The sequence below is a fragment of the Orcinus orca genome, chromosome 4 (genome assembly GCF_937001465.1).
Source record: "Orcinus orca chromosome 4, mOrcOrc1.1, whole genome shotgun sequence".
NCBI classification, from domain to species: domain Eukaryota; kingdom Metazoa; phylum Chordata; class Mammalia; order Artiodactyla; family Delphinidae; genus Orcinus; species Orcinus orca.
Window position 1 is genome coordinate 150,103,619 of NC_064562.1, and position 25,697 is coordinate 150,129,315.

At 46.4% G+C, this 25,697-nt stretch overlaps 1 protein-coding gene and 1 long non-coding RNA gene across 12 annotated transcripts in view; one reads left to right on the forward strand and one right to left on the reverse strand.

Moving 5' to 3' along the window:
* The window catches only part of ELF2 (E74 like ETS transcription factor 2), a 95,372-nt gene extending 91,323 nt beyond the window's left edge, over positions 1–4,049 (reverse strand). For 5 of the 9 annotated variants that reach the window (XM_004265137.4, XM_033419446.2, XM_012531370.3 and 2 more), the window contains exon 1: positions 1,542–1,777. The gene's annotated coding sequence lies outside the window, so the exon portion shown is untranslated. Of the gene's footprint in view, positions 1–1,541; positions 1,778–2,305; positions 2,501–4,028 lie in introns of those variants that run through there. The other 4 variants (XM_033419445.2, XM_049709260.1, XM_049709261.1 and 1 more) reach the window with 4 other exon arrangements.
* On the forward strand, positions 1,864–23,250 carry LOC117199564 (uncharacterized). 3 transcript variants are annotated; one of them, XR_004480814.2, is made up of 4 exons: positions 1,864–2,140; positions 12,826–12,958; positions 18,818–18,853; positions 19,336–23,250. It is a non-coding gene; the product is annotated as an uncharacterized LOC117199564 (long non-coding RNA). The 3 variants fall into 3 exon arrangements; XR_004480815.2 differs by having other exon boundaries at positions 19,727–23,250; XR_007477114.1 differs by lacking the exon at positions 18,818–18,853 and having other exon boundaries at positions 19,727–23,248.
* The last annotated feature ends 2,447 nt before the right edge of the window (positions 23,251–25,697 follow it).

The following is a 25,697-nucleotide window of genomic DNA, read 5'->3' on the forward strand; positions in this document are numbered from 1 at the left end:
GTGTAAACTGTATTACATCATATTTAAACTTTATTCCTAAACCCCTTTAAATGTAATTCAATAGTTTCCAGTCTTATATAAAGTCATTCTACCTTTGGAAGAAAGGAAGAAACTCTGAAGCTCAAATATCCAAACCTATCTTAGTAAAGCATACATTCTTCTGTGCATTCTGTCACTATTCTGTGATTATGGCACTAGACAAAGTACATCATTTACCTCTCGATATAGACCCACAGATAAAAAGAAAAAGCAAATCTGATTACCAAACACCAGATTACTGTTCTATCGTCACCGGATTAAAATTTAAACCACACGGCTGAAATAAATGTTCATGAAGACAAAAAAGGGGGTGAAATTCAGTTTTACAATAAAGTGTTCCCCTCTTACTCCTTTAATGAAGTACTAACAACGTAAAGAAAGGCTATTCTGCACCGTAGCCAGCTCCTAGAAAAAAGAGTGCCCGGGACGCTGGCACATGGGAAACACTAGGAACTATGCAACCTGGATTACTCCTGGGGTACTGGAATATTTTCCTTTATTGACATGGAATAAAAATGCCCAAGTAGAGCAAGAGGGGACTCGGCTGCCCTGCTCGCAAAGCTCGCAAAGCTGCTCGGGCAGTCAGTACCAGCCCTGGCCGAGCCCTTACCGTCCTCCTCCCGCGTCCTCCCGCCACCCCCCACCCCGCCAGCATCCAGGAGCAAGGTCCCTGAGGGCCAGCTTCGCGAAGAGAGGATCCAGAAGGCGGTCACTGGACGCGCGTGTTACAGAGCCCGTTTTTGTTTTGTTTAAAAAGCAGATTCCTATCAGAGCCCAGCCTCCCCACTCCCGGGGGGATAGGGGGAAGTGGCAGCAGGGGGCCGGCGTGCAGAGCGAGAATAAAAGAATGACCGAGTACAACCTGCCGTGCCAGCTAACACCGGAGGGCAGGAAAGGTAAGAGGCGGCGATGAGGCCCGAAGGGGAAGGAAACTGGTCTCCAGTCCTCCACGCCACCCCACGCGGCCGGAGCCTCCCAGGTCCCGCCCCGGGCTCGCCGCCCTGCCCCGGCGCCGGCCGCAGCCTCCCGCCCTCCCCGACCCTCCCAGGACGCGCTTCCTCCGGAGCCGGACCCCCGCCCTGGCCTCCTCGCGGGATAAGGCGGGTCAGTTCAGTCCGCTTCTCGGCAGAGGTGACTCGCGCGGCGGTGTAAACACTGCGAGACCAGCTGCGCGCGGCCCATCCCCCCCGCCGGGGTCCGTAACCTCTTCGCGCAGCCCTGCCCGGCGCCCCGCGCTCTCCGCGGGCGGGCGCGCCGCCCGCCTTCCCCTTTCTCCAAGTCCCGCTCCCCGACCGCTGCCCGGGGGCACTCAGCCTCCTTCCCCAGCTCCCGGCCGGTGTCACCGCCACAGCCTCTGGAAAACCCTCCGCAAACCCCGGAGCCAACAACACAGGCGCGGGGCGGGGGCGCGGAGGGAGGCGGTGGCACTCGGGACGGCGAGCCTTTCTCGCCGCACCCTCCGCGCTCCCTCGCACCAGCCTCGGCGGCCCGCGCGCTCTTACCTGTTCTCCGCGTCGCCCGGGAAGACCGCCGCGTCGCCTTCCCTCCCGGCAGGGCCGCGGACTAGCCGCCGCCGCCGCCGCCGTTGGCCGGGCGTCCGGAGGGAGCCGGGGCCTCCCCGGCTGCCCGAGCCGCTCCACTGGGAGAGGAGGAGACAAAACAGCGGCGCGCCGCCCCGCGCAGAGCCCCCCGCCCGCGCCGCCCCGCCGAGCCCCCCCCAACCGCCGAGGCGACGGCGGCGACACTGAGCCCGGCGCGGGGAGCAATGGTGGCCCCCGCCCTCGCCCCGCTCCCGGCCCCCTCCCTCCCTCCCTCCACCCCCCGCCTCGGCTCCTCCCCCTCGGCCTCCAGCCGCCGCCAACAGGACAGTCGAGTCCGCCTCCCCCACCCCGCCCGCTCAGAGCGCTCCTCCCCTCCCCACGCGGCGAGGGGGGGCGGCACCGCCAGTCACCGCCGCGCCTGTCAAACCCGGGCCGGCTATTTATACCCCGCGGGGACCCGCCGCCCTCGGCCCCCACCAGCCCGCCCACCAGGCCTCGATGGCTCTCTCGAATCTCGCCCGCCCTGTAGCCCCCAACTTCTCCCAAGCACGCCTTCTCAGGTAAAGACTCTCGCCACTTCTCCCGCTCCCTGCTCGGGGCTCTCCCATCCTTCTCCCGACTCCGGCCCCGGCCCGGGACTGGCGCGGAGGCTCCCAAGCGCGGGCAGGCGTGTAGGGGCGCGCGTGCACCTGCAGCGGCCGCCGGCCCGGAGCGCACGCACACACCCTCGCCACTCTCTGAGGTCCCACGCGGGCGCCGGCTGTCACCCCATCCCCAGCTCCGGACTCCCGCCCTTCTCCTCAAGGGATTGCTCTGCACTCAGGCGGCCTGACAGTCAGTGGGGGCCGGAGGTCGTTGAAACTCCTAGCCCGGGTCCCTCCCGTCTGGACTCCAAAGACTGGGCTAAGTAGAAGGTGGGGCCGCGGGCGGGCCGGAGCGCGCCCCCGGCCCCGCCCCGGCCCGTGACGCTCGCGGAGCCCCGCCCCGGCCGCCTAGCGCCCCTCCGCGCCGCCGGCTCCTCCTCCTCCTCCTCCTCCTCCTCCTCCTCCTGCTCGCTTGCAAACGCCCGGCCTAGTACCCCCGCGGACCCCGCCCCATTCCCAGAAATTACCACCCGCCCAACGGCCGGGCCGCGCGGCGGTTGGTGCCCGCGTTAACTGACGGGCGGGCGGCGGGGCTCAGCGCGCAGCTGCGGAGCGCGGCGGGCGGTCCCTTGGCTCAGCCCCGAAAGCTGCGGGCGCCCGCCCCGGGCCATTGTCGCTGCTCGCTCGGTCGGCGACGGACGGAGAAGTACCCTAAGTCCGAGGATCGTCGGCGCGAGAATGAGGGAGTGGGTGAGCGCGGGAGGATTTTGGTGCCTGCGGATTCGAAAATGAAAACCCAGCTGTAGCCGCATGCTTCTGGTTTCCCCACTTTCACACAAAGGGGAACCTCTGAGCAGGGCACTCACGCGCCTTCAAGTGCACAAAAGCCAATGACACGGTGCCCGGGATTGTCCTGCATTTGGAGCGCCTCATTAATGATCTTTCTTACGCCCAGTTCTGCACACAAACGCCTCAATCTCTTCCCCCACCACTACAGTTGGCCGGCGCCGCATTGGCTTGTATTTGTTTAACAAAGAACAGTGACTGTCCCGGTGCGCGTGGGGACCGACTCTGGTCCCCTCTCGGGCTCCTGCAGCCGCCCTCCGGTGGACCTGGCGCAGTACTGATTCGCCAGGTTCGTTTCCCGGCTCCAGACTCACTCCTTTTGCGGCTCCACAGCCAGTCCTGAGCGTAGAAGAAACCCAGAGGAATACAAGTGGTATCTGTTCTTGAAAGTGACGTGGGAACCATGGAGATAACCCTAGAGTAGGGCTCAAACGTCAAAGGCCCTACTGATTGAAGTCCCTGAAGAGCCGAAGAATTTAATGATCTCTTTCTTTTTTTAAGCTAATAATGCCTGTTTATTTACCGGGGAGCGGAGGCGGGAGCGGGGGAGGGGGGGAAGAGGGGCATTCTTTCTCTCCTATCCTAAAAAGCAACTCTGGGTACTTCTTAAGAGATTTTTACTTTTAAACGTAGGGGAAATCTGGATAGCAAATAGGGTTAGTCAGAGAGATCCCCTGAACTCAGATGAAGTTTTATGGATTCCTGAGTTGTATGTAAAACATAGCGACTCTTGCCACTCTTTTGAACTAAAGAATTTATAAAGCCTTATAACATTGAAACCTTTTATGCACATTAAACAGAACACTACAAACAGCACCCTTTCTAGGGCAGTATTCCTAATCCCCTATTTCCTGCTAAGAAACAAATAAAAAACCTATCATTTAAGGGAACCATTATCCACTTTGATATTTGTAAGGACTTAATAATCAACACTACTGCATCTCCATGACCCTAGCATGGCATATTAAGGAGCATGCAACAACAACGCCTGATTTCTATAGTTAGGAACAGATCTCACCTGCTGGGGCAAATCATTCCTGTTTGCAGCTAACATGAGAAGAAATGTATCTCCTCTACCGTCAGTTGGAAGTAAGCTGGAAAGTCCCAGGAAGAAACAGTGGTAAATAACATTAGTGTTCCCGATTTTTCACTGCTCCATGCGCGCCCTTTGAAATGTGGTTTTGTAGCTCCTCTCATTAGAGACAGGCTGTTTCTGCACTCCACAGACGTTGGGCTTAGACCGTTCCACTTGCTTTTGGCCAAAGGAATATGGGTGATAGTGTGACAGTTCTGAGCCTGACCTTAGGAGGTATTGCATGTTGCTGCTTGCCTCTCTCACATGTGCCTTTCACAATATGAAGAACATGCCTGGGAAGTCTGCTAGTACAAGAAGAATGAGAGACATGGGCGGGGGGGATGTCTAGAACCACCCCCAGCTTGAAGCCAGTGACCTGCAAAAAAATATATATATATTGTTATTTTAAGCACTGTGTTTTGGGGTGTTTTGCTACCCGGAATTAGTGTTGCTCTCACTGACCGGTACAATAGGAAATGGAGCAATCTGCTGCTTTTTTATTTTTAATTTATTTTTGGCTGCGTTGGTTCTTCGTTGCTGCGCGTGGGCTTTCTCTAGTTGCGGCGAGCATGGGGCTACTCTTTGTTGTGGTGCGCGGGCTTCTCATTGCGGTGGCTTCTCTTGTTGCAGAGCATGGGCTCCAGGTGCGGGCTCAGTACTTGTGGCTCGCAGGCTCTAGAGCACAGGGTCAGTAGTTGTGGCTCGCGGGCTCTAGAGTGCAGCAGGCTCAGTACTTGTGGCTCACGGGCTCTAGAGCGCAGGCTCAGTAGTTGTGGCTCGCGGGCTCTAGAGCGCAGGCTCAGTAGTTGTGGCGCACGGGCTTAGTCGCTCTGCAGCATGTGGGATCTTCCCGGACCAGGGCTCGAACCCATGTCCCCTGCCTTAGCAGGCGGATTCTTAACCACTGCGCCACCAGGGAAGTCCCACAATCTGCTCTCTTGACCTTGAAGGTGCCAAATTTGATGTCTCTTTGACAGTGGGTCTTGGAAAGACACATCCCTTGTGGAAGCCAGTGAAGAAAGAAACCCAGAAAGTTTGTAGCAAAGCATTCTAAAGAATTCTGTAGGAAAGGGCTGATGTGGCCAGTAGTCCTAGAATAATCGCAGAATAGGAGAGCTCTGTGTGGTAACTAGATTGCTGTTGCTTCTGTTTTTTATATTACACAGTTCATTTTTTAATTATACAAGTGATTCATTGATACATTCTCGTCATCAATTTTCAGATAATACAAAATAGACTTTCAAAAAAGCTAAGTCTCCTTTCCTTCTCTGCTTTCCTTTCCATGCCTCACCCTCCACACATACCCAGCCATCCCATACCTCTACTGTTCCACGGGTAACCATAAATGATAGTTTAGCATTTAAGCTTCCAGACTTTTTTCTGTGCATTTATGTACATATACATGCATATATATAGAGACCAAATATTAGTAAGATTATATAATACATGTACTAAGTACAGTAATTTTGTACTTTTCTCTGTTTATTTCCTTTTGTTTTCTCTAATTATCTAAGAAAGTCTCTTTTTAAGATCTTTCTAGGACTACTCAGCCTGTCTTCAGTATGATAGGCTAACCAAGGGAAGAGGTTGTCCCCACTTTTATATCAGAACGTTAAGTGGAAGAAGGACTCCTTAGCACCTGCCTTAAGGGGAGGAGTGATACTCAACACGAGGAATGAAGGAGAAGACTAAGTTCTCTGAGTGGTAGCCAATAAATCATTTGTCCCTCCCAAACTGGAAATTCTCTTTCTGGGCAAATCCTTGAGCACTTTGAGTTATAGCTGATTAAATAAGGCTGTATTCCCTTAAAACATTTCAAAGCGGGTAACCCAAGAGAACAAAGAAATGCCATGCTGTCTTTTCTGACCAGCCTCGGGAGTCATGCACCATGACTCATGCCCTGTTCTACTGGTCATACAAACCATTCGTAACTCAGCGTGGGAGGGCACTGCACAAAGACACGGACACCTGAGGAGGAGGATCAGTAGGGCCGCGTTGGAAGCCGTGTGTCACACGAGCTGCCGCAGCTGTGAATTTTGAGTGACTGACACAGGCTTTAAACTTGTTGGATTCCCTGGGCTTCCCTGGTGGCACAGTGGTTGAGAGTCCGCCTGCCGATGCAGGGGACACGGGTTCGTGCCCCGGTCCGGGAAGATGCCACGTGCCGCGGAGCGGCTGGGCCCGTGAGCCATGGCCGCTGAGCCTGCGCGTCCGGAGCCTGTGCTCCGCAACGGGAGAAGCCACAACAGTGAGAGGCCCGCGTAAAAAAAAAAAAAAAAAAAACTTGTTGGATTCCCTCACTGCAGGTGGGCAAATCCCAGATTACCAACAACCATGTAGACTTTATAAGGACAGCCAGAAAAATCTCTTCTTTTGTCTCTCTTTAAAGAATAAGCGGTTCTGGGCAACTATCCAGTTCTATTACGGTGTTAACCTACCTTATTTGTGAGCCACTGTATCCACACCTCTCACGGCCCCTTTCTGGGCGTCTCCAAAGATAATTATTCATAACTCTCCCATATTCTGGGTCTGCAAAAGAACCCAGTCCCCAAACTCATGTTTTGTTTTAGGTACCATCTTGCCTTTTACGAGTCAGAATCTCTTAAACACTGTATATTAAACAAATTATAAGAGGCCTGCCTGAGAGAATGATGAAAACCAAAATAATTTTGGAGGAACGTGTGAAGTTTCCAGAATCCAATGAAACAATTCTTGAGAATGACATTTGTACCGTCAAATGCAATCAGGTAAAACAAGCAGAAAGTATAAAGATTTTAATATAGAAGGGAAGCCAAATCATCATGAGTTGCAGCTGTAATTTTACCATGTAATGTTTTCTAGTAAAATAAGTACTTAATGTCATTTCATAATTTAAGTTCTTGATATATTTTAAAAGCAGTCGTCTCTTTAGAATAGTGCTTTAGTTGGAAGCATTGTATTAATTCCATCCACAAATAAATTACTTTTTTAAAAAATATAATAGTGTTTATTTATTTTTACTTGTTGACAGTTTGCTTTATTTATTTATTTATGGCTGTGTTGGGTCTTCGTTTCCGTGCAAGGGCTTTCTCTAGTTGTGGCAAGCGGGGGCCACTCTTCATCGCGGTGCGCGGGCCTCTCACTATCGCGGCCTCTCTCGTTGCGAAGCACAGGCTCCAGACGCGCAGGCTCCAGACGCGCAGGCTCAGTAATTGTGGCTCACGGGCCCAGTTGCTCCGCGGCATGTGGGATCTTCCCAGACCAGGGCTCGAACCCGTGTGCCCTGCATTGGCAGGCAGATTATCAACCACTGCGCCACCAGGGAAGACCACTGCGCCACCAGGGAAGCCCACAAATAAGTTACTTTTAAAGAACATTTGGGGACTGCCCTGGCGGTCCGGTGGTTAGGACGCCGTACTTCGAATGCTGGGGGCACAGTTTCCATCCCTGGTTGGGGAACTAGAATCCCACATGCCACACGGTGCAGCCAAAAATATTTTTTTAAAAAAAGAACATTTTATTGCTTTTTAAAAATATTTGAAGTGTTTAAGATGGATTACACTTTATTCTAGTTAGGATTTCTAATAGTTTCCATGTCAAAAGCAATTTTTGTAAGCAGATTTTGCCTCCTTATCTTTGTTATAAAATTAAAAGTCCAGGGGGCTTCCCTGGTGGCGCAGTGGTTGAGAATCTGCCTGCTAATGCAGGGGACACGGGTTCGAGCCCTGGTCTGGGAAGATCCCACATGACGCGGAGCAACTGGGCCCGTGAGCCACAACTACTGAGCCTGCGTGTCTGGAGCCTGTGCTCCGCAACAAGAGAGGCCGTGATAGTGAGAGGCCCGCGCACCGCGATGAAGAATGGCCCCCGCTTGCCACAACTAGAGAAAGCCCTCGCACAGAAATGAAGACCCAACACAGCAAAAATAAATACATAAATTAATAAACTCCTACCCCCAACATCTAAAAAAAAAAAATTAAAAGTCCAAATGAAATGTACATGAAGACATTTTATTAGTGATTTAAGATTACATTACTCTTTAAATTTTCTGAATGAAATTGGTTTCTTAATAAAATTCAGGATAAATGCTATAGTAGTTAATTAAAACACAAAGGTAAATATCTTCCATGGGGAAAGATCCGAAATAAATTTCCATATCTGCAGGCTGACTAGTTTCCAAGGCCATTTAGCTTCTTCTTCCATGCTGCTAAGGCAAAATGAGTTAATTGAAATTTTCCTTTCCGTTCATTTCCCTAAAGATTAGAAAAGCACACCAAAAGCCTTGCTTTTCCCATTATTTATTTGCCTTCCTCTCTGGGGATTTTTCCTACTGGTCAGCTAATCAGAGTGGGCAGCATTATTTTAGCAGTAGTAAACAATAACAGCAATAATGACTATAATATTGGCCCCTATCAGTATACCACTGGATACTTTGTGTTCATTTATCTTATGAATTCTGGGACTTCCCTGGTGGTGCAGTGGTTAAGACCCCGAGCTCCCAATGCAGGGGGCCCGGGTTCGATCCCTGGTCAGGGAACTAGGTCCCACATGCATGCCGCACCTAAGAGTTCACGTGCCACAACTAAGGAGCCCACCTGCCACAACTAAGGAGCCCACAAGCTGCAACTAAGACCCGGCACAACCAAATAAATAAATGTTAAAAAAAAAATCTTGGGCTTCCCTGGTGGTGCAGTGGTTGAGAGTCCGCCTGCCGATGCAGGGGACACGGGTTCGTGCCCCAGTCCGGGAAGATCCCACATGCCGCGTAGTGGCTGGGTCCGTGAGCCATGGCCGCTGGGCCTGCGCGTCCGGAGCCTGTGCTCCGCAACGGGAGAGGTCACAACAGTGAGAGGCCCATGTACCGCAAAAAAAAAAAAAAAAAAAATCTTATGAATTCTGTATAATTATCCCATCCTACAGTTCATGCTGAAGTTATGAGAGATTAAGCCACTTGTTCAAAGTTACACAGTAGACAGTGGAGTTGGAGATTGAATTCTCCAGAGCCTGTGCTCTTGACCACGTACATCTAAAATGCAGCCTTGTTTCAACTGTTCATGTCCAAACATCACGGATGAAAAGTATTGCCCTCTGATTCAGCCTTGACACCAGCTTCATGTCCCATTCCCCCCCAGATTCGTCGGGTACTGCTGCCACGTTGCAGCCCTATTCCCCTCTGTTTGGCATCCCTGTTCTGCCTGTGACAGAAGGCACTGCTGCAGATGGTTGAGTGTTTCTGGCCGCACTCCCTATCTGCCTCTCCAGACACTCCCTTTTCCTCTGGTTGCCGGCATGTTCCCTCTACTCCACCCTGTGGCTCCTGTATCCTGTTCTTCCTGTCTGCCGCATTGTGTCTGAGTAGGCTCTCCATATCTGCTGATGACACTGACTGCTAAGCAAAAAGAAAGAGGGAAATTTAAGGCCAGGACAAGAAGCCAATCAATATGGAGGATAAAAGGTCACAGGAGAACCATAATTAAAATGTGAATCCCAGACAGAAAAGAATGGAATAGATGGGAAGAGGAATTGAGAGTTTTAAAATACTGTGAACCTATAGGAAAGACTGGAAACTCCCATAACGTAAAGGAGAGAGGGAAATAAAAATAGTTCTGTGGTTCAAATTAATATTCAAGAGTCTATGAATAAGTACAGTAATTGCTAATATCTGTACTTACATGAGATCAGAGTCCTAAATACCAACAAAATGCTTGGGAAATCTGGCATCATCTTAATAGGTAGTGTTGATCAAACATGTATTTCCTTTTAATCTTTTTTTTTTTAATCATAACAACCCAGTCAGGAAGGTATTATCATCATTTTGCAGATTATGAAACTGAGGCAACTGAAAGGGTAGAACAACTTTTCCAAGACCACCAGCAAGTAAGTAGTGGAGCCAGGCAGGAAACCTAAGCGGGCTGGCTCCAGACTCCCTGCTCTCAACACTCCTCAGCCTGCCCAGATAAACTCTCCCTCACATGAAACCCCCAGTCTGGGCCTTGCAGTAGGGACTGCTATCCGCCTTTCAAGGAGGAACGCTGGCTTTCACAAATAGTACCTTCTCCACAGCATCTCCAAGGCCGAGGGCGAGGTCGGGCTGGCTTCTCCCTATTCTGTGCTCTCCCGTGATTCGAGGTCGGCAAAGGAGCACAGTTCACAATTCAACAAGCCCGAAAGTGGCTTATATTCTACTAGAGAATCCCAGAGCCCACTTACAAAGGTTCCATTTTTATTTGGTTGCCTGAGTGGAGAAAGAAAATTAAAACATACTGTACTATTTTTAATTAATCAACTGCGTGGCATGCCTCTAAAATAATTGTCTTAGGTTCATTGGCCACATACTCTCTCTTTTCTTCATGTGATGATTTTGCAATATTATTTTTATGGAGAGAATACAAAGAATTAATTTTCTCCTCTAGCTTAGAATATTAAAATTTGGTTGTTTTTTTGTTTTGTTTTGTTGTGGTTTTTTTTTTTGCAGTATGCGGGCCTCTCACTGCTGTGGCCTCTCCCGTTGCGGAGCACAGGCTCCAGACGCGCAGGCTCAGCGGCCATGGCTCACGGGCCCAGCCACTCCGCGGCATGTGGGATCTTCCCGGACCGGGGCACGAACCCGCGTCCCCTGCATCGGCAGGCGGACTCTCAACCACCGCGCCACCAGGGAAGCCCCTCCATGAAGTTTTTCCTGAGTCAACGATGCTATATTTGTCCTCAGTTTATCATCACTGTATACAGCAGGCTTACATCTTACACAGGAGTTAGGCTCCAAAGTCAGCGAGCAAGGACAAAAAATGTTATAGTGCAAAAGATCTCTCGAAACTTCCTAAGAAGGTGCCAATTTAGAGAGCAATTACTGCTCTCCCTAGGTCAAGGGCACTCTCCTTCAGCACTACAAAGCTAAAGTCAGCCGTGGCTTGGCGAAATGTCCAAGCTGTGAAAGACACAGGAACTGAGCAGGACAGTTCCTTTTTTTTTTTTTTTTTTGGCGGTGCCACGAGGCTTGTGGGATCTTAGTTCCCCAAGCCAGGCCCGCAGCAGTGAAAGCACTGAGTCTTAACCGCTGGGCCGCCAGGCAGTTCCCAGGACAGCTCTTCATCTCCCATAACACAGTCCCTCCAAAGCGTGTGGCAGCTGAGAAGCGTGTGACTCCCCATTTAAATCCTTCTCTTAGTCTCAGTGCATATGGCTGACTTCCTGTAAATTAAATGCACAGGTGATAGGATTCTGATTTCTGGTCCCACCACTTACCAGATATGTAACCATGGCCAAGTTATTTAATCACTTATTTTCTCTACCCCTCAGTTTACATCTGCAAAAAGGAACAGTAATAAGGCCCCATTAATAAGCTTGTTGTAAGGGTTAAACTGTTGATAGTTAACCTGTAAAATAATACTATTTACCTTCTAGGCTTTCCATGAAAATTAGATGCGCTTACACATATAAAGCACTTAGAAAAGTGTCTTGGCATATGTTAGTGCTCAATAAATATTACCTACTTTTAAAAGTTTTAAAAAAATCTTATTGAGGTACAGTTGACTTACAATGTTGTGTTTAATTTCTGCTGTACAACAAAGTGACTCAGTTTACATACATATATATTCTTTTTCATATTCTTTTCCATTATGGTTTGTCACAGGATATTGACTATAGTTCCCTGCACTCTACAGTAGGACCTTGTTGTTTATCCATCCTCTATATACTAGTTTGTACCTGCTAATCCCAATCTCCCAGTCCTTCCTTCCCCCACTCTCCTGCCCTTTGGCAACCACAAGTCTGTTCTCTATAAATATTACCTGTTATTATTCCTTATCTCTCTGTCTTACTTTCTTCTGCTGCTTGTAAAAGATTAGATGAGAAGCACTTTACTATCGCAGAGCAAGTACTCTGTAAGGGTTAGGTATTATCATTATCATTATTATCATTTCACTACTGTGTCCTCCGTATTGCGAGTTTCTTGGGGGCAGGGACATTATCTTTCACAGCTTTGTGTCCTTGCAGTGACTCAAAATAGTGCCCGGTGCATATGTCACTCAAAAGATAGTCGAAAATCAGATAATGTTTCCCCCCTCCAATTTCTTGTTACATGGATTTAATTTTTACAAGTTCATAAAGAAATAAACGCAGTGTGTATCCATGAATACCTGAATGGCTCTCCTACCCTCTGAAACCGTCTTTACCATCTTGGGCAGCACAACGCTTCATCGCAAGAACTCCCCCAGGGGGCGCTGAAGAACTTCCTGAATAAGGACTTATTCACGTACCAGAGTTGGAATGTGAATTACTTGGGGGTAAATGTTGACTTTGGCTTCTCCGAGTTTTACTGAGGACATTTGTACCATAAAAACTGATCTTTAAAGCTAGTAATTCATGATCTGTGGTTTGAAACCACCTTGGAAATGATTCCAGGACACCAAGAAATATATAATCCTAGATTTGTAACTGATTACAATTTTTTTTCTATCTTAGGTCTCCTGTCTTTTAAATAAAGATAATAATATCAACTAACCTCAAAACCTTGGTGACGAATAATAAACATGATGCTTAGGAAGTTAACGTGACGAGAGGACTAGAGTCTATTAGTTAAAAGACTCCATTGTCAATATGTGTTTATGTGTAGCTGATTCACTTTGCTGTACGGCAGAAACTAACACAATGTTGTAAATCAACTACATTCCAGTAAAAATTAATTTAAAAATAAAAGACTCCATGATCAGAGATAATTCTTTCCATACGTGTACTTATTAGGAAGGTTTTTCCCTTTTTACAGCTCACATCTTTCAAAGGGACCACGTGGAGAGAGAGAAAGGGAGACTCTCAGACGGTAGCATCACCGAAATAACCTTTCCAGTGAATGAGATAGATGACAGAGGTGTCAGCCAGATAGAGCTCTGTGGACCCAGGTAGGTGTCAAATACTCCTCTGTCTTAGTTTAACAAATGGGAAAACATTATTCTCCTAGCAACTGGTGTGATCTTTTCTCTTAGGAATGAGACCCACCTCTGTTGGGAAAATTCCATGGCGAGCCTGCTTGGAAGCTGAGACCCAAGTGTGAGGAAGCACTGCCCAGCCTAGAACAAGGAGAGGGATTTGTTGACTGCAGTGGACAGGGCTTTGGGGAGGCTGAGCTGTTGAGATGACAGAAAGCTGGCTGTGCCCTGTGAGATGCATCCGTCCAGAGACCTCACAAACCCTTAGCAAAGTTATTAACCTCACGCAGTACTTGGCAGATAAGGAATTCAGTGGAAACAGTGAAGACAGTGCTCCTAACGTCCATCTTGGCCTAGGGCAGCGACACAGGGAGCCCTGAGGAAGCAAGCTTCCAGGGATTCACAGAAATCTCAAAACCGGATCCGGACTCTGACAGTCCATCAATTTACGTGGGTGCCAGCACAAAGTTTTCCTAAGTCTCTGAAGGTGGGAAGGCCCCAATCCCATCTGGTTTACATTAGTAGTAATAGTAAGATAAAGGTAGCTTATTTACAACATTATGCATCTTTGAGCAAAATGGAGAGAAAATAAGAAAAAAACATTTTTAAGTACTTTAAAGTCAAACAGTAGAGCACTTTGCCTACAAAGCCAGGCAGACCACTTTTACTATGAGAGCAGAAATAAATGATAAGAAGGGAACTTCCTTGCTGTGTTAACAATTTTGAGCAAAGTGTGGGAAAATACTTTAAAGCAGAGATTGTTTTGCTTTATTCTAACACCTATCCAGAAATCAAGGGTCCTCAAACAGAGATTTGAATTTTATCCTTTCTTATCTGAAGATTTAGTTTTTTAGAATAAAGTTAGCTTTTTTCTTATTAGAAAAATAACACATGGCTATTTTTAAAGTTTTAAAACACAAGGGGATAAATCCACACCTTTTAAAATTATTTTTTTAAAAACCCGAACTCCTGGGACTTCCCTGGTGGCGCAGTGGTTAAGAATCCACCTGCCAACGCAGGGGACGCGGAGCAACTTAGCCCATGCGCCACAACTACTGAGCTTGCGCTCTAGAGCCCGTGAGCCACAACTACTGAGCCCACGTGCCACAACTACTGAAGCCCGTGCACCTAGATCCCGTGCTCCATAACAAAGACAAGCTACCTCATTGAGAAACCCGCGCACCACAATGAAGAGTAGCCGCTGCTCGCCGCAACTAGAGAAAGCCCGTGCTCAACAACAAAGACCCAACGATGAAGACCCAACGCAGCCATAAATAAATAAATTTTATTTAAAAAACCCAAAACAAAAACTAACAAACAAACAAAAAACCCAAACTCCCTCATGGTTTTCAGGGAAGTTTTTATTTGTTTATTATTTAGTTATTTGTTTGTTTGTTTTGGGCTGTGTTGGGTCTTCATTGCTGCGTGCGGGCTTTCCCTAGTCGCGGCGAGCGGGGACTACTCTTCGTTGCGGTGCGCAGGCTTCTCACTGTGGTGGCTTCTCTTGTTGCGGAGCACGGGCTCTAGGTGCACGGGCTTCAGTAGCTGTGGCACATGGGCTTAGTTGCTCCGTGGCACGTGGGATCTCCCTAGACCAGGGCTCGAACCCGTGTCCCCTGCATTGGCAGGCGGATTCTTGACCACTGCACCACCAGGGAATTCCACGCCTTTTTAAAATTATAAAGTTAATTGATCTCCAGCCTCCATGAAATGCAAAGATCATTCTCAGTATGGTAGGAATAGTGTATGCTGAGGGTGAGTTAGAGGTGAAGGTTATAGAACTGTCATTGTAGCTTCGGGAAAGAAGGTAAAAGGAGAAAGAACTTTTCACTTTACACATTGAATTAGCTGGACCCCTGGTGGCACACGACAGAAGCTGATTTGAGCCAGCTTAGCCAACTATGGCAACAAGTTTATTGGCTCACACGTCGAACTGTAGGACAGGGAAGGACAACTGTATCAAAACCTCTTACTTTCAGCAGGCTCCCCCCTCTCCATCTTTCTTCTCTGCTTCTCTTGCCAGTTTCACTTTATTCTCTCAAGCCAGCTGCTGCATGAGAGATACTGTGGCCTTCAGGCTCATATCTGCACCGTGTGCACGGGCCTCATAGATGAGAGAGTGCACGAATTCTTACCAATACCACGAGTGCTCTTTCCAGAAGAATAGAAAAATTTTGGAAGAAAAAACTTTTTTAGTATATCCTTTGCTGCCTTGCCTACCACATACACTAAAACACATACTCTTCTTCCCATACATACAATTCCAGAAATGTCCTTGTCTCGCCACTACGTAGCCACGCATATCCTTGTCCCAGCTCCAGGATCTTTATGTTATGTCAATCCACCGTCAGGATGGATGAGGGGGCCTCGTTTCCTTATACCTTACAAATAAACAATAAACCTAGATCTCCTCAATGCACCTAAATATACCACGGGTGGGGGAAAAAATAAGATAAACATTCTTTCAAAAGGAAGGAATGTTCAAAAGAGGGAAAACTGAGAAAGCAACACTCAGAGCACTGACCGCTTCTTCCTGGACAGGGATAGCAAGTCTGTAGACTTAAAGCATTGAACTTTGGAGGGTGCTTTGTAGAGGGTACGACTAAGGCTCTCTGTGTCTACAAATATCCTAGTTGAATGGGCAGAATTGTAAGTTTATAGATAGGGTACAACTGCTGCTGTTTCCACGTGGTAAATTTCTGAGCCCAAAATTTTGCCAGGGCTGCTTGGACATTATTGAACTCAGTGGCATTTAAATTGAATGGAGAGTAGGAAAAGAAAGATGCAATATATACATATATCAAATCATTATGTAGTACACCTTAAGATTATACAATGTTATATGTCAATTATATTTCAATAAAACTGGAAAAAATAAAATTAAAAATGAATTTTAAAAAAGAAAAGAAAGGAGGGCTTCCCTGCTGGCGCAGTGGTTGAGAGTCTGCCTGCTGATACAGGGGACACGGGTTTGTGCCCCAGTCCGGGAAGGTCCCGCCTGCCTCAGAGCGGCTGGGCCCATGAGCCATGGTCGCTGAGCCTATGCGTCCAGAGCCTGTGCATCTGAGTAGAGGGTAAAGAAACTCCTAAAGGGAGAGTAGGATACCCTTCTCTTTACTGAGGGAAATCTTTAGCCAAAATTTTAAAAATCTTTATTTTTATGAAGTAACAAATATAAAAACTCATTGGTAAATATAAATATTGACAAAGAGAGCAAATCCATGAAATGGCCAGTCTAAAGATCATCTTAGAAAAAAAGGAGACATGGTAACTTGGCAGCAAAGACAAGCAGATGAACGACCGTGCAGGAAATTATTTGGTTCTAGACTGACTTTTCTGGTATTTAGGTGTAAGTTCAGTAGGTTATTTCAAGCCAGCTGAGATAACGGGAGAACGTATTTAACCCAGCGACCCCGGCTGCGGAGTAACCAGGGCAGAAGAATCTGATGCGACCTGACTTCTAGGTGTGCCCAAAGGACTGGGGTGGGAGCGGGGGGCGGGGGCAACCACCAAAGTGTCCTCAGCAGACAAGCATGTTCAATCATTTCTTGTTTTGCTTCACCATTCTGAGTTCAAAGAATCCATAAAAACCGTAGTCATCTGTACAGAGCAACATGAGGTAGCAAAACTTACAGAGAGAGGGCTCAAAAATACAAAAGTTTGGGCTTCCCTGGTGGCGCAGTGGTTGAGAGTCCGCCTGCCGATGCAGGGAACGCGGGTTCGTGTCCTGGTCCAGGAAGATCCCACATGCCGCGGAGCGGCTGGGCCCGTGAGCCATGGCCGCTGAGCCTGCGCGTCCAGAGCCTGTGCTCCGCAACGGGAGAGGCCACAACAGTGAGAGGCCCACGTACCGAAAAAAAAAATACAAAGTTTTAGGAAAGTTAAGTTCATACAACTCAGACAATATAAAAGTTAAGTTTTTCCAGTAAGGGTTAATACCACATTATTCATATACAATTCACTCCGTTCTGAATGTAAAATTGTAGATGAAATGAAAAATAGAATTAAAACACTGTGTTCACTGGATCGTTTGAGTTATACTATTGTGAATATTCTAGTTTCATTTGTATTTAATTACTTAAGAAGAATAGAGGAAGCCCTATTAGTGAGAGAAATGTTGATCTTTATGGAGAAATGTAAGACCCATAATAGCATCATCAGTATAATTAAAATACTATTTCAATATTTACAAAACTAATATAAATTTTTTCCTTAATGTCTGTTTTTAGTCTAGAAAGCAGCTATTGTTCCTCAGATACCAGTCTCTTAGACTTTTCCCTTAGTGGTTTGTTTTTCTCATTTACTTTATTTTATTTTTTTTTAACATCTTTATTGGGGTATAATTGTTTTACAATGGTGTGTTAGTTTCTTCTTTCCCTTAGTGGTTTTGAGTTTGGTGTCTACGAGATTCTTAGGTAGTGGGGAAATGACTCCCCAAATTTGTGTTTCAAAAGTAGTTTAATAATTTTGTTGAAAATGAAAAAAAATATTACTTTCACACTGAAACTTTACTTTCTTGTTCTTATATGCACAGGAGGGGGAAAATTATGTAAACATTCTTTTTTAAAAAAATATCTGTTTATTTGCCTGCACGGTGCGGCACACCAGGGATCGAACCCCACACCCTGTATGGAAAGTGCAAAGTCTTAACCCCTGGACCACAAGGGAAGCTCCCTATGTAAATGTTCTGAGTGAAAAACGTATTTGGTATTCTAGTAACTGTGCAACAGATTATTTTAAAAGTTGAGGTAGACTGTACGTTTAAAACTAGTTAAATTTTACACTATGTTTATTTTACCACAAAAAAAATTGAAAAACATTAAGGTAGAATTAGACTTATAGATAGGCAGTGCGTTTTTTTTTAATATAAAATTATATATTTATTTACTTTTGGCTGCGTTGGGTCTTCGTTGCTGTGCTCGGGTTTTCTCTAGTTGCAGCAAGCGGGGGCTACTCTTTGTTGCGGTGCGCGGGCTTCTCATTGCGGTGGCTTCTCTTGTTGTGGAGCACGGGCTCTAGGTGCGCGGGCTTCAGTAGTTGCAGCACACAGGCTCAGCAGTCGTGGCTCCAGGGCTCTAGAGCACAGGCTCAGTAGTTGTGCCGCACAGGCTTAGTTGCTGCGCTGCATGTGGTATCTTCCCGGACCAGGGATCAAACCTGTGTCCCGGATCCTTAACCACTGCGCCCCCAGGGAAGTCCTGGCAGTGCATCTTTTAGACACATTATTAAATTTGCCACTTCACGGATTGGTTGCTTATTTTTTCATGACCAAAAAATAATATGTTCCAGATCCGCACTATTCAGTACAGTAGCCACTAGCCACATGCAGCTCGTGAGCACTTTCACTGTGGCTCGTCCACACTGACATATGCCGTAAGTGTAAAATACTCTGCATTTCAAAGACTTATACCAAAACAGTAACAGAGCTCAGTAATAGGTTTTTTTTGTTTGTTTTTTTTTTTTGCGGTACGTGGGCCTCTCACCGCCGCCGCCTCTCCCGTTGCGGAGCACAGGCTCCGGACGCGCAGGCCCAGCGGCCACAGCCCACGGGCCCAGCCGCTCCACGGCACGTGGGATCCTTCCGGACCGGGGCACGAACCCGCGCCCCCTGCATCGGCAGGTGGACTCCCAACCACTGCGCCACCAGGGAAGCCCAGTAATAGGTTTTTTTACTGATGACATACTGACTTGATAATATTTTGGATATAATGAATTAAATAAAATATACTAAGACAATTCATTTCACCTGCTTCTTTTTCCTTTTTTTTTCAATGTGGCTACTAAAACATTGAAAATTACACTCATAACTGGCACTATATTATCGATGGTCAGTACTGCTCTGGACAGACTTTCTTACAGCAGGAAGAGGTTAGTTAACCCTTTTCTGCACATCCTGGGGAGAGGGGGGTAAAGGACAATGTGGGCAATTTTCCCAGGAAAGGAAAACCTCCAACCTAAGAATCAAGAAATTATTCTTATGATGGGATACTGGGATATTTATCTTGAACTGTATGACTCCAATATCTGTTCCAAAGCCATCATTTTATGAAGTTTTCCTTTTTAGGTTTAACCAGAAAAGCTAAATCCTCTGACACTTCTCCTAATAATTTACCCAAAATCTTTGAAAAGGAATGTTCCAACGTGGACAAAAACAGTATAGTATTTTTCCTTCTAGGATAGAATTTTACAAAATTTACAGAAACACTTCCATGTTAAAAAATTTTTTTAAATAGAGCTAATTTGGCAGGAAGACCAAAACTATGTGTTTCATCAGAGTCTAGCCTTTGTCATATATACACAGTGAATACACAGACAGGATCTCTTCAATAACGTGTTTCCTTTGTTCACAGGTAGCATTTAGGTTCAGCACGCTATCTACCTCTTTCAGTCCTCTCAAGCCACCCTCTTCTCTTCTGAGTACCACGCACAAGACCTCAAGCCCCAAGCCTTGCACCAAATCCCTGTTGCTTTCTAGCATGAAAGAGAAATCACGTGAAGATTCACTTCCTTCCTGACTTGCAGCTGCAATTGGGCTTGATTATGAATCCCCATCAATCAGTTGTCCTTCCATCCCTCCGCTTCGGTTCTGTCCCTCTCCCTCCTCCACGCGCGCCCCTCCTTCCCTCTCCCTCCTCCACGCGCGCCCCTCCTTCTCTCTCCTCTCCGGCTCTCTCGCGTTTCTCGTGAGCGTGGTGTTGGATGCTCTCTGACCTAGTGCCCTCTTCTGTTTAAAACTTTCAGTGCGCATCCGAACAATTTACCTCGTTCTCAAAGAAAACCAGCTCTGGAAGAGCTTGACATTATTGGGAGCAAATCTAGTAGGTGTGTGTGCAGGTCGAAAATTTTGTAAACGGAAGCTTCTGAGAAATGCGGGGTCAACAAACAAATTCTAGAGGACTTTGTGAAAATTAGATTTGTCTCACTTTCCTTTCCCCAAACGATGTCTAATACCTTTTAAATTCCTAATATTTCTGATTTAGAGAACATCAACACTCTTTTAAAAGTCAACAAAACCAAGTTCGCTTGCTTTCTCAGTAGACAGGGTATATCCAACTCGCTACGCTAATGTTGACATTTTTTTAAGTTGTTTTAACAGAAGGGAATGTTTGTTTAAATATGTACCCTGTCCTTGATGACAGTTCCATTGCTTTCTTCTTTAGCTGCTGAAGGGGCAGAGAGGGACCAAGGATAATTTTCTGCATTCTAATCTGATTATAACTGGGTAGGAAGGGGAAAAATGCCAGTTAAGAAGCATTTGGGTGGACCTGGAGATTATCCTAAGCGAAGTAAGTCAGACAAAGAAAAATATCATATGATATCACTCATCTGTGGGATCTAATTGGAAAAAAAAATGACACAAACGAACTTATTTATAAAACAGAAACAGACTTACAGATATCACGAACAAACTTGTTACCAAAGGGGAAACGTCGGGGCGGGCAGTGGGGGAGGGATAGATCAGAAGCTTGGGAGGAACATACACACGCTACTATATATAAGATAGACAGCCAGCAAGGACCTACTGTAGCGCACAGGGAAGTCTGCTCGATATTCTCTGATAACCTATATATGAGAAAAGAATCTGAAAAAGAATGAATATATATACATATATGTATAACTGAGTCACCTCACTGTATACCTGAAACTAACACAACACTGTAAATCAACTATACTCCAATAAAATTTTTTAGAAAAAGAAAAAAAAGCAGCATTTGGGACAGAGACACTCGTAGAATGGAGAATGAGGGTCGCATCAAGGCCACACTGTGAACGGCCACTCAGGGTTCTTTCCCAGCCTGACCCTCAACTTCAGCCCTGTTCCCTGTGACCCAGACCCAAATGGACAAAGCCCAGTCCCAGACTCCCAGATCTGACCTTCTGTACTGTGAGAAGTGAGGGTAAATTCGCCATCACTTTACAAAAGTTTGTTTGTAAAGTGTCCTTGACCTTGACCCCAATTAAATTATATTGCGACCAGTGGAACACAGGTGTCTTAGTTATTTCTCATGTTCCCCAAACTGATAAGTTCCAGAGATATGATTCTCATGGTGAAGAGGGAAATTTGCTTCCTCATGAAATTGTGATTTTTACCAAAATATCAACTTTAAGGACGCCAAAATGAAAATGAACCGGTACCTACTATGTTCATTACTTTCATAGCATAGAGCTCTGTTCTGGGAGTTTGGGGGTCTAGGTTTCCATACTCAGATTTGCTAACTGGATTTGTGACTTATGACAAGTCACATATACTCTCTAAGCCTTAGTTTTCTCATCTGTGAAATGAAAATTATAATATCTACCTTATCTTCCCCGAAGTTTGTTGTTATGAGGATTGAATGAGATAACATATAAAAATGGTTGTAACCTAGAAAGCCAAAGGTGTTACTAACCAATGTAAAATTAAACCATCCCTTTTGGATTTGAAAATGAAACCATTTGGGAACCCAATTTCACGTTTGACATAGTAAAAAGGTTCTGTTTGTTATAAAAGTTTAGCAGCAGTGTAACCACTATAACTGTCCCCAAGGGCTTAGAGACAGACACCTTATAAACCATCATGATCGAGACATATAAGGAGAAAAGTTTCAGCTGCAGTGAAATCAAACGGTCCCCGGATCTGAACGGTCTATGTAAGATTTTTTCTACTAATGTTTAAATTTTTAAATTGTGGTAATCAATACATAATAGAAAATCTACCATCTTAACTATTTTTAAGTGCACAGTTCAGTAGTGTTAAGTATTGATACATTCACATTGTGGTGCACAGACCTCCAGAACTTTTTCAACTAGCAAAACTGAAACTCTGTACCCATTCAACAACTTCCCCTCCCCACCAGCCCCTGACAACCACCCTCCTGCTTTGTGTTTCTGTGCGCGTGACTACTTTATGTCCCTCATGTAAGTGAAATCCTACAGTACTTGTCTTTTTGTGACCGGCTCATCTCACTTGGTGTAACGTCCTCGTGGTCCATCCACGTTGTAGCCTGTGACAAGGTTTCCTTCCTTTTTAAGGCTGAATCGTATTCCACTCTAGGTGTATACCACATTTGGTTTATCCTTTTCACCAGCCGATGGACATTCAGTTTGCTTCCACCTCGTCTATGCAAGATGTTTGTTATAACAGTAGGGTGCTCCGAATTGGTTCGCTTGTTTAAGATCGAAGGAACCCACACATGGACCACCTTCAACGAACGAGAAGACATGGTGTAAGCATGTGTGGGAACTTGTGGGGACAAGAAAGGAGGGTCCCTCTGGATACAGCCTCGCCCAGCTGCTTCTGCTTCGGGAGACTGGGTCAGAGGAGCTACAGGAACCAGGACTCGTGTCCACAGCAGCGACCTTAGCTAAAATGACTCACCTTCTTTTGGGGATATCTAGCATTTATAGTTACCCAAAGAGAGGTTTTATTTGAGCCAGTTTGTCACCACTTACGGTGGAGTATGATCCTGGGGCAGCGTGCTGGCCACGTGGCCGCAGAGGCAGGTCACCTCCTCATGGCTTTGGTCACTTCCTCCAGCTTGTTCTCTAGCCCTGGATGTTGTCTGCTGTGACTAGGAGAGCACGCTTAGCTTCTCCCGAAGCTCACACCACAGGCAGAAGAGCTCAGAGATGAGGCAACCATTTAGTCTCTGACTTGGGGATGGAGCTGCCAGTGTTTGAGTCTATGCCTCATAGAGCACATACATACATCCAAACTTGAGTTCCATGTCTCCTCCATTCTTCCCCTTAGCACCTTTCATTCATTCATTTCCTCATTTCTTCATTCATTCATTCACTCATTTAATTGTACTGTCATTCAACAAAAATGCATCAAGTCCTTGGTGTCTAGTGCCTTCATCTACCCCTCCCACCCCGCCTCTCAGAGGCCCTGAGGGTATCCTGTGCAGGCAGTATTCATGCTCTGGACCTCTGCAGGCTTCTTCTCCACATCAAAAATTGGAGGCTCAATGCTTCAATCCTTCAGATCTCTGCTGTCTTAACTAATTAATTACCATGTTAATTAAAGTGACAAAATGTGTGTTAACTGGTGTTAATATGGTATGTATTTCAGGTAAATTATTCACTCTTAAAATAAAGCCCTTCTGGGCTTCCCTGGGGGCGCGGTGGTTGAGAGTCTGCCTGCCGATGCAGGGGACACGGGTTCGTGCCCCGGTCTGGGAGGATCCCACATGCCGCAGAGTGACTGGGTCCGTGAGCCATGGCTGCTGAGCCTGCGCGTCCGGAGCCTGTGCTCCGCAACGGGAGAGGCCACAACAGTGAGAGGCCCGTGTACCGCAAAAAGATAAATAAATAAAGCCCTTCTGAGGACAGCACTTTCACCCAAAGGAACAGGACTTGCTCCGTAATTTGTGGGTCTCGGGGCAAAACGAAAATGCAGGGCACCTTGTTCAAAATTAAGAGTTTCAAGACAGGAACAGCAGACCATCAGACCAAGCACAGGGCCCTTCTAACTGTGAGGACCCTGCAGCCGCACAGGTTGCACTCCCATGAGGCCAGCTCGGCAAAGCAGTGATGCCAAGTTGGAATGTGAAGCACCACAGCAGGCCGTGAGGGAAGATGGTCTGGATGGGTGATTCTCTTGCTATCTTCCAAATTATGCCACGCAGGCCAGTCTCTGTTGAAACCACTTGTAAAGCTATATTTACTGGAGTAGAAAAAAGAGAAAAGCTCTCTGAAGGTCACTAGGATGTCGGAAGAAAAAAAGAGTCAAACGATGACAGAGTAATAGGTTAAATAATGTGCCCAAGGTCATATATTCAGTAGTGTTTGAGCCAAGACTACAGAACCCTTGTTCACTCCTTTCTACCTTCCTCCTGCCTCTGGCACTGCAGTGTTTACAAGGCTTGGAAACACAGGGAAACCAGCAGATTCATGTTAGTTTGTTCACATTGACATTTCGACCCATTGCTTTAAATGTACCTGAAAAGGTGTCTGAAGGTTGAAAACAACGCATTGAGCATAGTTTTTGAAATTGTAACTAGCATACCGTTTAAGAATAAATGTATCAGGCTTCCCTGGTGGCGCAGTGGTTGAGAGTCTGCCTGCCAATGCAGGGGACACAGGTTCGAGCCCTGGTCTGGGAAGATCCCACATGCCGCGGAGCAACTGGGCCCGTGAGCCACAACTACTGAGCCTGCACGTCTGGAGCCTGTGCTTCGCAGCAAGAGAGGTCGCGACAGTGAGAGGCCCGCGCACCGCGATGAAGAGCAGCCCCTGCTTGCCACAACTAGAGAAAGCCCTCGCACAGAAACGAAGACCCAACACAGCCAAAAATAAATAAATAAATAAATAAATTTATTTAAAAAAAAAAAAAAGAATAAATGTATCTTCATGAATGCAGTTGCACAGCATTGTCAATGTACTTAATGCCACTGACTTGTACCCCTAACAGTGGTTAAAATGGTAAATTTTGTTATGTGTATCTAGCACAATAAAAAATAAAATAAATTTATCCTAGACCTCCCAACTTTTCAGACACCCAGTATATGTACTAACATTGAAAGGCACCCAACATAATTACTGAGTGAAGAATTATCCCATACTGGGGATAGGATGTATCATTTATATATAAAAATACTGAAATGGAGAGTAGAAAGGAGCCTGCAGGGGTTTTGCAGTGAGCATATATATACTTTTTTGTGTGTGTGTGCTACTCGGGCTTCTCACTGCTGTGGCCTCTCCCGCTGCGGAGCACAGGCTCCGGACGCGCAGGCCCAGCGGCCATGGCTCACGGGCCCAGCCGCTCCGCGGCATGTGGGATCTTCCCGGACCGGGGCACGAACCCGTGTCCCCCGCATCGGCAGGCGGACTCTCAACCACCGTGCCACCAGGGAAGCCCGATATATATATACTTTTAAAATCATTTTTGTGAAAATATTTCTATGGGGGAAGGAAAAAAGAGGAAACAAATATATCAGAAACAGGCCTGACAGTCTGGAGAGGGAGAGAGAGCCTGAAGTTGCAGGTGTTGGGCTGCCTGACTGGTCACTGTTGAGCACAATGAGATGTGTTTCTTTGTTATGAGCCCAGACCCATCCCCTGGGTTCAGAGGCATGCTCTGAAAATAACTTGGGGGACTTCCCTGGTGGTGCAGTAGTTAAGACTCCGTGCTCCCAATGCAGGGGGCCTGGGTTCGATCCCCAGGAACTAGATCCCACATGCATGCCACAACTAAAGAGCCGGCCTGCCACAACGAAGGAGCCCACATGCTGCAACAAAGACCTGACACAACCAAATAAATAAATAAATAAATATTAAATAAATAAATATTTAAAAATAAATTAATAAGTATTTAAAAATAAATTAATTAAAAAAATAAAAATAACCTGGACCCCTGGGTGTAGAATGGACCTGACCGGTTACCTGGTCTAATTTCCCACCTGGATATACAACTTTCTACATCTCCTTTATCTCACCCCTTACTCAACCCCCACCCATCCTGTTACCATAGACCAATGACTGTTAGAAAGTTTTCTTGTATTTAATATGAAAGCTACCTCCTTATAACCAATAGTGATTTATTCTAGTTCTTCTCTCAAGGGCATAATAGAAAACAAAATCAATTCCATCTTCCATATGCTAGCCCTCTGTTTGCCAGCTGCCATGTCCAACCTTCCTCTTCTCTTTCTGGAACCCAGGAAGCATCCTCATTCAACCACCATGTGCTCCTACACTGTTTTAGTTGTTTTCCGATGGACTCAGTTTATCTGTT